Below are 14,625 nucleotides of genomic sequence, written 5' to 3' on the forward strand. Positions count from 1 at the left end.
GAGTGGTTCTAAAGCTGGGATTAGCTCCTTGGACACTATTGCTGGAATAAGTACACTCTTAGCCATGTTTGGTTTCAAGGTTCAAGTTCTAGAGAGGCAAAGTGTCAGACTGGATTAGCTTGAGTCACATGCCCGTACTTTACCAGTATGCAGTAAGAAAATAATTCCTCAAAAGGAAGTCAGGGTGTTATTAGGAAAGAAATGATACTGAGCAACCAAACGACAGTTATTCAGTAATAACCGTATTTTACAGAAGTAACTGAGACTTAATGAGGGTAAGTGACTTCCCAGGATTACATAATTAGTGTGGGTGGTAATCAAGCCCAAGTTTATGTGTTGCCAGAACCTAACATCTTACCTCTCATACTATACCACTTTTAATCTAAGGAAGGGGTATTTCTCACGCAGAAGAGACCCCTGGTTAGAGACATTGTGGTGTAGTAGAAAGGACATGGAACCTGAGAAACCTGGAGTTGAATCTATGAGCTATCTTTTGTTTGGTGACCTAAAACACATCACTTATTTCCACATCTGAGAAGGAAGACAGTGATAATGTACACTTCACAGTGGTTGGCAAACTGAAGGAGTTCAAATATATGTAAGGCCAACCAATTCCGTGCCCTATACATAGTAAATATTAGTCTTTTTCCCTAAAAAATTTTAACTCCCTGGTTGGGTAGTTGGGGGCTCTGACAACTGAGTGAGCCTTCCTATTGATTTTTTCTCTGCCCCTGAGTAAGTTGTTAGGGTTATGAGGGCACTGAGGAGAAAGGATCCAACTAGGTAGGCCAAAGATACTGTGTCCTTTGACAGTGAAATTTACCTTCTTGGAGATCATTTCTTCCAAACCCACCTCTCGGCCAGGAGCCTCTGCGATACGGAGGCTTTAAGGAGGGCCATGTGTACTGAGCATGGTTCTGTGCATCCAGAAGGCCTAAGTTTGATACTGGTCACATGAATGGTTAGAAAATTTTAGGGGAAAGTCCCTGAATGCAGAGAATTTAGTCTCAACTCTTCCTAAGGTAGTCTTAAGAGCAGAATTTTGGGGAAACGTCTTTCTTTATTTGGCCTGTAATTTGTGCTTGGAAAGGCAAGTTCCATTGTTGGCAGACCCAGGCCTGCCAGTGGTCTGCCTATTCTGGGTGTGCAGTTTGGGTCCCAGTGTTTTCTGTCACTACCTGTGAACTTTATTACATCTATAAGTTTTAGAGCCAGGGAAGCCTGGGGACCTGTCCTGGCTCTGCCTCATCATAGCCCTTGTCTTTGTTTTAACAACCAGAAAAAAACCCTTACCCCCTGTCTCATTTCTTTTTTTCTTTTTTTTTTTTTTTAAGCATAATGAACATCTTTTTTTTTTTTTTTTTTTTTCCCGCTGTGTCACACGACTTGCAGGATCCTAGCTCCCCGACCAGGGATTGAACCTGGGTCATGGCTGTGAAAGCACCGAGTCCCAACCACTGGACCACCAGGGAATTCCCTGTGTCATTTCTTTTTATGATTTGAATTTTATTTTAGTTATTATTTTTTTTTTATATAGCAGGTCTGTGTCTTATTTCTTTATCATTAAATGGAGTTGATAATAATAGCTAACATGTATCACTATGTGCGTCATACCATCCTACGCAGTTAATAAAAACTATCTCATTTGGTCCTGTCTACCTTTTTCTTTTTTAATTGAGATAAAATTCACATAACATAAAATTTACCATTGTAATCATTTTAAAATGCACAGTTCAGTGGTTATTAGAATATTCACAGTGCTGTATGAGCATTATCACTATTTAATTCCAGAAAATTTCCATTACCCCAAAAGAATCTCATACGTGTTAGTAGTCACTCCCAATTCCCCTCTCTCCCACTAAGCTACTTTCTGTTTCTATGGATTTCCCTATTCTGGACATTTCATATAAATGGAATCATATTATATGTGCCTTTTGTGATTGGTTTCTTTGACTTTGCATAATGTTTTCAAGGTTCATGCATGTTATAGTACATATCAGTACTTCAAATAGTGATAGGACACAATATTACTTCCCAAAGCAGCCCATTTCATTTAAGACAGCTCCAAGTATTAGTAGTTTTCCCTCATTTTGAATGTCACTCTAGTAGCTTATACTGATTCTATTTTGGACTTCTGAAGGGATTCCTATCATGTATTTGAAGATCTTTTTTTTTTTGATTTTTGGCTGCATTGGGTCTTTGTTGCTGCATGCGGGCTTTCTCTAGTTGCAGCCAGAGGGGGCTACTCTTTGTTGAGGTGCGTGGGCTTCTCACTGCGGTGGCTTCTCTTGTTGTGGAGCACAGGCGCTCGGGCTTCAGTAGTTGTGGCACAAGGGCTCAGTAGTTGTGGCTCACGAGCTCTAGAGTGCAGGCTCAGTAGTTGTGGTGCACAGGCTTAGTTGCGCCACAGCATGTGGGATCTTCCTGGACCAGGGCTCAAACCCATGTCCCCTGCATCAGCAGTCGGATTCTTAACCACTGCACCACCAGGGAAGTCCCTGAAGATCATTTTCACTCATGTTTCTTTCCCAGCTCTAAAAGTTATTTGTTAGACTTGCTAGATCTGATTTTCAAGAAAAACTAGAAATTTGGATTTTATATACTGCCAGTTGTTTAATGTTTGCTTAGATTTGTGTCAGTCCCTATAAAACATATGCTGCAAGCCAAATTCTGCCCATCACCTGCCAGTTGCAGCTGCTGGTTAGCTTCTATTAATACAGATTAAAAGGCATATTAGGATTGTTGAGATATAATTCATATACCAAACTATTCACTCATTTAAAGTGTACGATTCGGGGGTTTTTAGTGTATACAAGAGTTGTACAATCATCAACACAATCAATTTTAGAACGTCTTTCTCACCCCAGAAAAGAAATCCTGTGCCCATTAAGCCATTTCCCCACAATCAGCTTATCCTTTCTAGCTCTAAGCAACCATTAGTCCATGTTCTGTCTCTATCACCTTGTCTATTCTGGACACTTCATAAAGTGGAATTATACAACATATAATCTTTAATGACTGGCTTCTTTCACTTAGCATAATGTTTTCAAGCCTCATACGTGTTGTAGCATGTTGTCAGTACTTCCTTTTATTGTCAAATACTATTTCATTATATGCATATACCACATTTTATTTATCCATTTACCACTTTTTGGCTAATATGAATAATTCTTCTATGAACATTCATGTACAGGTTTTTGTGTGGACATATGTTTTCAATTTCTTGGATGTATACCTAGGAGAGGAATTGCTAGGTCATATGGTAACTCTTTAACTTTTTGAGGAACTGCCCATCTGTTTTACACAGAGACTACACCATTCCTACCAGCAATGTATGAGGTTTCTAATTTCTCCACATCCTTACCAACACTTGCTATTTTCTTTTTGTTTGTTACAGCTATCCTGCTGGGTGTGAATTGGTATCTCATTGTGGTTTTGATTTGCATTTCCCTAATGAATAATGTCATTGAGCATCTTTTCATGTACTTACCCACCATTTTGTTTATCTTCTTTAGAGAAATGTTTATTTAAATCTTCTTGTCAATTTTTAAATTGGACGATTTGTCTTTTTATTATTGAATTGTAAGTTCATTATATAGTTGGATGATGGACTCTTATCATATATGAGATTTGCAAGTATTTTCTCCTATTCTGTGAGTTCTCTTTTTATTTTCTTTGAAACACAGAAGTTTTTCATTTTGATGAAGTCCAATTTATCTGTTATTTTCTTTCATTGCTTGTGCTTTTGGTGTCATAGGTAAGAAGCCATTGTCTCATTCATGGTCCTGAAATTTTATACCTTTTTCCTTCCAAGAGTTTTATAGTTTTAATTCTTACATTTAGGCCTATGATCCATTTTGCGTTAATTTTTTTTTTTTAATTAATTTATTTTTTTTGCGGTATGCAGGCCTCTCACTGTTGTGGCCTCTCCCGTTACAGGGCACAGACTCCGGACACGCAGGCTCAGTGGCCATGGCTCACGGGCCCAGCCGCTCTGCGGCATGTGGGATCCTCCCAGACCGGGGCACGAACCCGTGTCCCCTGCATCAGCAGGCGGACTCTGAACCACTGCGCCACCAGGGAAGCCCGCATTTTGCGTTAATTTTTGTATATGGAATGAGGTGGGGGGTTCATATTCGTTTGCATGTGGATATCCAGTTGTCTCAGCACCATTTATTGAAAAAGACTGTTCTTCCCCCATTGAATGATCTTGGCATCCTGGTTGGAAATCAATTGACTATAGCGGTATAGATCTATTCCCCTTTGAAGTAGGTATTACTTAAAGTGATTAATATAATTTTTGGCGTATAGTAGCTACTCAATAATAAATAATAGCTGACTGGACTATTTTGGCATCAATAAGAGCTAGTAAGTGGTGGGGCTAGGATTTGATCCCAGGTATGGGTGACCCCAAATCATGTCTGTAATACTGCAGGCTGCTAAAGTGGAAATGAGGCTGTTCTAGCTGCTATGCCTGGCCATATGTAGTTCTCCAGAGGCTCAAAGGCTGAGGCCCTACATGCCCTTCCCCCACCATCAGCCTCCCTTGCTCCTCCCCCCATCTCCCTCCAGGGTTTCCAGGGTACTCTTATAGATGACACTTGCTGCTAAGGGAACTCTCTCACCCTTCCTTACCTAGGGATATGACAGTATTCAGATAGCCTTAGGGTTTGTCCACTCTTGCTTTCTCTCCCACCACTTCCCCCTCCTGTCCCAGGCTAAGAATGTAGGTGAAGATGCATCAGCAACTGCTAGGGCTTTCTGGCCACCAAGGATGAAGCAGACTCAGACTGTGTTTTTTTTCAGGAACAGCAGCCTGAGAGTTAGGACCCATAAGGCTTCTTGCCTATACGTATGCAGAGTGCTCCCGAACCAAGTGAACTAGGGGGATAAAGGTAGTGATGGTGGATATTTTGCTTAGATATTTGAAGCTTAAATAATCCCTCCCTGGCCTCAAACCTCTGCGGCTGTATGTCGCCCAAAGATCATTTGAGTTAGAATTCATAAGGCAGCACGTGGGCTCCCTTTTTCTTGCTATGTTCTCGTGCTTTGTGTGAGCCTATACAGGCTGCTGTTAGCTGGCAGAGTTACTATTAAGTAGTCATTTTAATTTTCCCTCATTTTATTACTTTTCTGTCTATTCCCATTAATTGGTCTTGACCCCATTTTTTTAAAAGGAGGAAGTGATATAGAGAAAATAGGCAGCTTTGCCTGGCTAAGGGAGAAGAAAATTTAATTTGCATGTCTACTGTGTCTCTGTTTTTGTAAATGAGGCAGCTGTTACTAGGAGAGGTGAAGTAATTTACCACAGTTGTATTGCAAGTTGTGGAGGAGGTCCACATCAGCATTTTTGTATACCAAAGCCCATTCTTTATGCTGAAAGCATGCTGCTTCTATAAGATGAACACCATATTTCATTGACACTGAGGCTATGTATTATAAGATGCATCATTAAATACTGCGAAGAAATAAAAAATACTGCCAGTTAAACTGACACAGTGTTTTGTTTTCATATAAGTGTAAGATGTGTCCTGATTTCAGAAATGTTAAAATCTGAAAAAAGGTTACTTAGCTATTATTGCATTTTTGTCAATTCTAACATTCTTTACTGTGTACCATGCACTGTCTGCTCCACCTGTAAAGTAGCTATTATTATCCCACTTTTACACAGTTTAACACATTTTTACATAGTGTAACTAGCTTTGGAACCTTAGATGGGTTATCCCCTCCAAGTCTCAGTTTCATCATCTGTAAAATGGGAGGATAATATCATTTCATTTATAACATTGTTGTGAAGATTGGGTGAATTAATGCATGTAAAACATTCAACATGACATGTAATAAGCACCCAGTCAGTACATGTTAGCTATAAACAGAGGCTAGGAGAGTAAGTTACTGCCGATTTTGAAAAGCTAAATTTTAGTCAAGGGATTTGGACACTATTCTGAAGTTCAGGGAGCTATTTTAAGGCCTTAAGTAGGGGAGTGACTTGAACACACTCGTGTTTGCCCTTGTGCTGGTGAGTTGGGGAAGTAAGGGAAGCAGAAGAGAATCATCTTCCATAAAGTGCACCACCCTTTGTGGGAGAGCAAAGGAGGTGTTCTCCCCTCCCCATGCCTGACTTCTGCTCCCTCTTACCTAAAAGCCATATGGTTCTTACCTTTTTCAGAAAGAATAACCTTCTCTCCTCTTAGATATTTGGGCTCTTTGAGGGTGGGGTGTTAGGCCTTCACCATATCTTGAGGGCATCATCCTGTATCCTATCCCTTTCACCCACCCTGTGAATTAGAGACCAAAACTCTGTGAGTCTCCACTGATGGAAACTTCACTCTTGAGGAATTATTAAGCAAGGCTTTGCTTCACCACTTTTAAGTCTTAAATGAATGAAGTCTCTGCCTCCATTTTAAGCTCTTAATTCTGTGCTAACTCTCCGGGGAGTATCATATTGCAGCATCCCATGTAATTCTCACAACTCTGTGAAGTGAGGATTATCCTGGGAAACTGACATGCACAGGTTAGGATGACCACAGGGTCCAAGAACTAGAGTTCAGACCCTAGTCTTTCTGCTACTACTTAGCTGCCTCCTGGTCTTTCCTCTGTACCTACAGTGGCCACCAGAAGATCAGCTTACACTGAAAGTAGTTCCGGGCTTTGATATACAGAATGTGTGGTGCCCCTAGCTTGGTTTCCAGATTCCTGAAGTTATAAGAAGTGGATCCTTCTTTGCCCTCCATTTTTCTCTCTCTCTGGACCCTCATGTACCTCCTGCTCTCTGGATTAATTGTCATGGCATGTTTAAAGCTAGCAAGCATCTGATGAATATTTAATAGCCTTGAGCAGACAGGCTGCATACAGTTGTCTGAGACAGCAGCTGCTGGGGGGAAGGGGAGGAAGCACAGTGCACTGCCTAACTGCGCATTCTTTTGTTCCCTGGCCTCAGCCCTTGGGAGCAAAGACCTATGGTGGGCACTGCACCCTAGTCCTATTGTGGCCTGATAGCTCCCCTGGGCTCCCAATGAGGCTGCATTCAAGTAGTAGACCAAACCCTTTTGTTTGAGGTAATGAGCAGATATGTTCACTGACCTCTAAAAATCAATTTTCTAACCCCCAGGCTGGAGGTCTTCTGCTCAATAGCCTGTTATGGCTCTGGGGCTGAGGATGTGTTCTCTTCCAGAGAACACTAGCTCTCTCTTCTAAAAGGAGGGAGCCTTGTATCTGAAAGGGATTTGAGTTTCATAACCGTGCTGCTGGAGGTTAGCTTCTTGACATTCCTTGACTACAAATCCAGCAGCTTCTCAGCAGTAGGTGTACTTCTCCCTCCTAGCCTAAGCTGTGCTGGTTGTCTTTGGCTGCATCTCAGGCAGCAGTGGGCAGGTAGGAGTTCTCAGACAGGTACACAAGCTGTCACAGTGCTTCCCCCCACTGGACCAGGGAACTTTTCATTTCCAGGTCAGATTGGGAGAGGTTGTGGGGACTCCTGAAGAAAGACAGCGCGTTTGACATGTTTCCAGGCAGAGTGTGAGGTACAGCCAGGCTGTCAGCCCAGATTAATCACCAAAGTAGAACACATGGCTGGAAAATTGGGGACTGTTTACGTTCTTAATACTGCATTAAGATGCCTGGATTAGCTATTCCCTTGTCAACCTTGGGAGCCTACCTTGGCCCACCTCAGGATAGCCAGTCTCTTCACCAGGCACATAAGGAATTTGAGATGGAAGAGTTTGGGTTTAGATACAGAGCTAATTTTTCTCTGCTTTCCTCTGGCTCCTGCAGCCTTCGTGCTTCCTACTTACAGCCCAGCTTTAGGTATAAAATGGGGTGCTCCCCATCTCTCAGGCTCTCCAGGGTTGGAATGTAGGAAACAAGTTCTGCATCTGCCTTTGAGAAATAGAAATACCTTGTGCTCTGATATGATTCTTCATAAGCTTCTCTCCAGAGATCAGTATGAATGACCCCTTTCATTCTTTTTTTAAAAAATACATTCATTATTATAAATTGGAACACCTACTATGTGCTAGGCAATGGAGAGTCAGTGGCAAGTGAACAAGGTAAAATTGGTCCCTGACCTCGTGGAGCTTATAGTGTATTTGGGGACACAGACACTAAACATATTAATCTCATAAATAGCATAAATCATTCTCAATTGTGACATATGCTGTGAAAGAAAGGAACGGGTGCCATGAGGGTATACAACAGGAGCTAACCTAGCTCTGGGGTTTTCCTTGAAGAAATGTTTAAGCTGACATCTAAAGGCAGAGTTAACTAAGCAGAGAGTTTGGGAGATGGTTTGAGGAAAGGGCATGAAAACACATTCTAGGCAAAGTGTAGGACTGAGGCAGGTTCAAGGTGAGGTGGAAATCCGGGGCTCATGCTATGGTCATCACTGAAGACCACTGAATTCCAGTAGTGAGGGGTGACACAATTAGATTTCTGCTTTTTAAACTTCACTTGCTGCTGAGTGGAGAATGGGTTATGGGGACCTATGAGGAAAGACATGAATGAGAAAGACCTACACTGGAGAAATGAATGGATTCAAGAACTTCAGAGATAGAATGATTGATTAGATGTGGGAGAATAGGGACGTACCAGTGAGGGCCCCCAAGTTACTGGCTTGAAAAACTGGGGCATTTTTTTTTTTAAGATGAAGAGCACAGCTACAGTCTTTGGCATAAGATTAGGGCTCTGACCTGTGCCCCAGGCTTAGAATGTGTCTCTCCTGTGGATAACGCCGAGAACTGAGGGCTAGGAAGAACCCCTCATAAGGCCAGAAGAGGTGGACCCCGGAGCCTAGGATTGAGGTACTAATAATAGCTACGAGAAGATTCCTGTTCCCCATTCCCTTTCTTTCAAAAGATTTAAAGCTCTCTGTTAATCGTTATCTTTTTCACATCTCTGAGAGAGCAGAGATTATTTTCCCCTTTATATAGCTGGAGGCCCCAAAGCTTGTATAGTTAAAGGCCCCAAAGGTCTAGTTGATTCTGCCCCAGATCACTCAGCTCAGGCATGGCCAAAGATGGGAGGTGTGAGGTGTGAGTCTCCATTTTCATTGCCTGACGGATAGCAAAAGGAGCTCATAGGCCGTGGACTTCTGTTTCCTACCCACCTGTGTACCTAAAAACCTTGTCCTGAATGCAGCAACGGGGGTTGTGCTGTGGGGTGGGGAGGTTGTGAGGGAGGCAGACCAGCCAAATGGGAGGCTGGGAAGCCCCCGATACAGCAACTTCATGCTTCTTAATTTTCTGCCTATGTCTTTGCAGCATCAGAGGACTCCCGGAAACCAGGAGAGCCGCCTGCTGTGTCAAGGCTGGCCTGAGGGCATTTGCTGAGCACAGAGAGACCCAGGAGAGAAGATCAACAGTCTTTTCCCACCCACCTCTTGATCTGTCTGATTTACCCACAGAAAGCCACCCAGAATCCTCTAAGAGTCCCTAGGCCCAGAATGGAGTCCTTAGGGCTACAGGGGGCTGTGATGCTAACAGTTAAACCTGCTTAGGACTTTAAAGAATCGAAGGGGACTAACAGTATCCTCAGCATGGCCTCCTAGACATGAATAAACTGGCAGCTCTTACTGTGTCATTCCCAGTTTGCCTGCTTCCCCTTAGTCTCCAGCAGCACTGGCTGGAACACCCTACCACCACCTATTTCCCACCCTGCCACACGTGTGTTGTGGATGCCAGCCTTGAACACTTGCAGAGGGCTCCCAGAGAGTGGCTGGTCACCAACTCTGTAACAGGCTGAGGAAAGTCAAGTTAGAAGGTTCGGGTACTTTAGGCAAGTTGTTTAACCTCGGAGCCTGTTTTTCTCTTCATTTTTGATTACTAACGTCCAAAAATCTCCTGAAGGATAGGGTAGGGCTTTTCCCACTTCACTCTGGACTATATCCCTTCCCCAGCAAACATCTGGCACTGAGGAGCTCAATAAAGTTTCAGTCAAGTGATGAATAGTCCCACTCCGGTAGCTTTTATCAGCTTTGGGAGAGAGCCAAAGGAGGTCCCCTGTCTAACTCCCACTCTCTATCCAGCTATATTGGGCTAGCCATTTATCCTAACATTTTCTCTTAAAGGATTGAAAGTCAGCCTTTCCTAGACTTCTGGTTTCCTGTGGCCAATGCCATAGGCTGGTTTTACACTGAGCACCCAGAGAGGTTAGGGACCTCTCTAATACTACACTCTTCCTTCAATGCCTTCTGGTTATTTATCCCAACAAGGGAACCAGGGGAAGGGCTGAGTTTGGAGAGACCTATCCAGACTGTGCCTGAGGCATTCTAATGAGCTTTGGATTCTGTTCTTAGCAGTAAAGGGACCTTGAAATCGGTTGATTTACTTTGGGCAAGTTGTTTAACCTCTAAGCCCATTTTTATCTTCATTATTGATTAAAATATATAATAGCTAATAATTTATTGACTGCTTAGTTGTACCAGGCACTATGTCAAGCATTTATATGTACTATTTGACTTAATCCTCCAATCCACTATACTCATTTTACAGATGCGGAAACAGAGGCTCAAAGAGGATAAATAACTTGCCTAAGGTTAAAGAAAGGTGCTATCAGACTCTATAGCCCCTGCTTTTGACCTGTTTGTACCTCTTAGAGTCACCAAGTACTTTGAAACAGTAAAGCATTGTGTTTGAGAGATTTATTTAGGGTGACAAACGATCCAGGTTTTACATGACTGAGAAGATTCCTGGGATATTGAACTTCAGTCCTAAAACCAGGAAAGTCCCAGGCAAACTGAGATGAGTTTGTCAGTCTGTTTGCACTGAGACTCAGTCCAGAGTTGGCCATTGAGGCTTCATTTTCCCTGACTTCTTAGTCACCTACGCCTCATCTTGTGGCCAGTTTCTTTAGCATTTGAGGACCTGCTTCGGTCCAGCAGGCAGGAGAGGAATTTAGGACAGGGGGCAGTTAGGGAATCAGATGGCGTCCTGGTCATAGAAAAATGGAGGTGCAGAACCTGGGTCACTATTTGAGAAGCCAGCGCTAGATTCTAGGCAGCCTTACCTTCAACCCCCAGATGCAGGATACCTACTTGGGAGCCATGGAATTACAGGGAAGTCCACAAGGGCCAAAGCGAAACATCTAGATTCAAATCCTAGCTCCTCACTTATGTGTATTTTTCTGGGCCTGTTTACTCTGTAAAAGTAGGATAATCGTCCCAATCCACTGAATGGCATCTGAGAAGCAACTGAAATGTGTGTGAAATACTTCACACAGAGTCTATCCAAATACTGCTCAACACTTAGGTGTCCTTCCTCCTCTTTTCCGGCTTGTGTTTCTTACCCAGCCCTGTCACCTGTCGAGTCTTATCACATACTCCCTCCTCCCATTACCACTTGCAGCCCTAGGGATTTTCCTTTGAGAGCCCTGACCCTAGTGGGCCTGGCCCACCCACCCAGCTGCCCTGCATGTCAGTCACCTCGCCTGCAAGCGGAGAAGGGATGACATCAGCTTTTCCCCCTCCCCCATCCAAAGCCTCTGGACTGTTTTGAGCCATAAATATTTTAGCTGGGCCTTTCTCTGGCTGTTGCCGGGGTGATGGACTCTCAGGGGACTGGGGTGGGAGTGTGGAGGCGGGGCTCGGCAGCCTGGGCCCTAGAAGCAGAGCTGGCCCTTGAGGGGCGGGTTTGAAGTCTGGCCAAGAGCCAGCGCTTGCTGCAGCGATTCTGAAGGCTGTTGCTCTGTCTGCCTGCCTTCCCTTTCCTGGGCCCCTCAGAGCTGTTCTTACTGCTTTCCAGGCCCAGCTTTGCCCTCGAGCACCACTTGATCTTGGGTTAATTGCTAAATACCTCTGGGCCTTGATTTTAACATCTGTAACAGAAAAGTCCCTGTTTAAATCACTGTAAGTGGGGAAGGTAAGTCAAAGGAGGTTTTGTAAAAATCCGATGAAACAAGTTTGGTTAGTAAGTCATGATTGGAGCAGCTAGGTCCCACAGCCCTTTCTGATAGACCTGCATGCTGGGGTCCCAGGGCAATGTAGATGCCACTCTAAAGGCTGATAGATGTGGCACTGCCTCCCATTCTCCCTGCCCCCCATTCCTCATGCTGTAGCCCCAGCTCCTTTTCTGAAGTTCCCTGGCCTGGCCCACGGTGTTCTAAGGAGTTTGGCCCTTATGAGTAGAGTTGATGAAAGCCTTTTTTGATTAAGATACAGAAACTCAGGCCCCCAAACTGGATCTGGCCCTCACTCTCTTCTACCACAGCCCCCCACCTCCATCCTAGAGCTCTTCAATCTGAATAGCTGCTAAACTCTAGCTTGCAGCAGCATGCCCACTCCTCTCCTTGGGATGGGTCTAAGAAACAAAAGAGGGCCAGAGAGGGGGCGCCTGGATCCACTCCCTACCCCTACCATCGAGAAGCTCTGGATTGGGTCCAGAATTCCACATCCCCTGCCTAGCCCTGCCCACCAGTTTTCCTGTGGAGCTGGGAGCTGTGCTTCCTTTGTGTCGAGCTCCCTCTGGTGGCTTAGCTGTGCATTGCATAAAATAATACCTCAAGCGAGACTAAATTGCAGGCCGCCCTGAGAGATGGGATTGTTCTATACCAAGAAGAATCCTTGACCTCAACTCATGATGACAGCCATTCCATTTCCTATATAGGATTACTCTGCCATATGTTTGCTTCTCTAGGTCATTAATCCTCACAACAATTCAATGACATGAGAATTACCCTAATTTTACAGATGAAACAGGATTAGAGAGGTGAAATCAAATCCAAACTCTTCACTGTATGTAGCCTGTAGTGTTCAAGATCCTCAAGTGATAGGAACTTAACCTGTTTTTCCAGCCCCATATTCCATTCTCCCAAGCCAAAATGACTTACTCTTCTGGAACATAGCTTGCCTCTGGACCTTTGCTCATGCTGTTTTCTCTATCTTCATTGCCCCCACCCCCACACAGTACATTACATACCAAAATCCACACATTTTTGAAAAACTAAAGAAATGCAGCATTTTCTCAAGCTTGCATATATTATCTTTGTAATAACCAAATATTATAAGACATGGATGAGAACAAATGTCTGGATGAGAACAGGTGGGTGAGTGTCCCTGAGATGTGGAAGGTTGGATGGGGAGACTAACATGTACGTGGAAGTGAGAATTGCCCAGGAAATTAAAAGAACATGAAGACATCTGGGTTCTCTGGTAGGTTTTTGTAGTGAAAATTCGATGTTGTAAGTATTCTTGCTGGCAAAAGAGCAAATCTCTGGGAAGCTGAGGCAGAGATTCAGGTGACATTTCTTCAAAAGTCACTGATCTTAAATTCACATTAGTTTTCTTGTTACTTAATATATCCATGTTTTAATAACAATAACAGGTGATAACAGGTGATATTTAAATAGCACTTCCCAGGCACCGGGTATGTTCTAAGTACTTTACACAGACTAACTTAATCTTCACCATGATCTCATAAGATAGATACTAATACTACCCTCACTGTTTTTTTTCAATTGAGGTATAGTTGGTTTACAATATTAGTTTCAGGTGTACAGCATAGTGGTTCGAAATTTTTATAGACTATACTCCATTTAAAGTTATTATAACTTTATATTGGCTATATTCCCCATTCTGTACAATATATCCTTGTAGCTTATTTTATACATAGTAGTTTGTACCTCTCCATCCCCTACCCTTATCTTGCCACTTTCCTCTTCCCTCTCCCCACTGGTAACCACTAGCTTGTTCTCTACACCTGTGAGTTATACTATCCTCACTTTACACTGGGGAAACTAAGGCATAGAGAGGTTAAGTAATTTCCTAAGGTCGTGCACCTAGTAAGTGGTAAAGCCGGGATTTGATTCCATATAAGTCTGGCTCAGAGAAGGTGCTGTGGATAACTACACTTTTAATATTGAAAATATTGCCTTACATTGCCATGAATAAAACTGACACTCCAGGAAGCAGTATTGTGTTTTATCCTGCGGTTTCAGGACCCCCGCTGTGTACCACCAGAGGTCTGCATAATCCAGGGTGAAAACTAATCAGACTTGCCAGCCTTGGCCCCAGAATAACAGGACCAAGGAAGAGATCCCAATTCCTGATATCCAATGACACATGATTGGCCTAGAGCCAGTGGCATTTCCTCAAAAACTCAAGACTCCTGGAAGAGCCAATAGAGAGCAAGTTAATCAGGAAATGAAGACATACAGGAGGGAAGTGAGGGCTTCGAGGTCACAAAACAGCTGAGATGTGGGGCCACAGATCTAGAGGACAAGAACCTAACCAACATCCTGCCATCTTACGATTATTTTCCCAGGGAGCCTGTAGGCGGCAGATGTAAAAGGATTAAGGCCCTAGACGTTTCTGGTAGATACTGAGAAATGTATATTGTTCTAGATTCTTGCAGTAGCGGTTGTCAGACACTAAACACAAACTGGTTTTTTGTTAACAGCAAAGTCCATAAAGGCTTCAGGTATAACTAGATCAAATGATGCCATCAAGAAAGTGTCTCCTGACTTCTTTTAAATACATTTATTTATTTATTTTTAGTTGTGTTGGGTCTTCGTTTCTGTGCGAGGGCTTTCTCTAGTTGCAGCGAGAGGGGACCACTCTTCATCGCGGTGCACGGGCCTCTCACTATCGCGGCCTCTCTTGTTGCGGAGCACAGGTTCCAGATGCGCAGGCTCAGT

General features: G+C 43.4%; 1 protein-coding gene across 2 annotated transcripts in view; it reads left to right on the forward strand.

The window, feature by feature from the left end:
* Positions 1 to 9,568, forward strand: part of KHDRBS1 (KH RNA binding domain containing, signal transduction associated 1) — a 35,508-nt gene extending 25,940 nt beyond the window's left edge. The window contains exon 11 of one of the 2 annotated variants that reach the window (XR_010940701.1): positions 9,258 to 9,568. The gene's annotated coding sequence lies outside the window, so the exon portion shown is untranslated. Of the gene's footprint in view, positions 1 to 1,392; positions 1,657 to 9,257 lie in introns of those variants that run through there. The other variant, XR_010940702.1, reaches the window with a different exon arrangement.
* Positions 9,569 to 14,625: the final 5,057 nt, after the last annotated feature.

The sequence above is a fragment of the Pseudorca crassidens genome, chromosome 2 (assembly GCF_039906515.1).
Source record: "Pseudorca crassidens isolate mPseCra1 chromosome 2, mPseCra1.hap1, whole genome shotgun sequence".
Lineage (NCBI taxonomy): Eukaryota > Metazoa > Chordata > Mammalia > Artiodactyla > Delphinidae > Pseudorca > Pseudorca crassidens.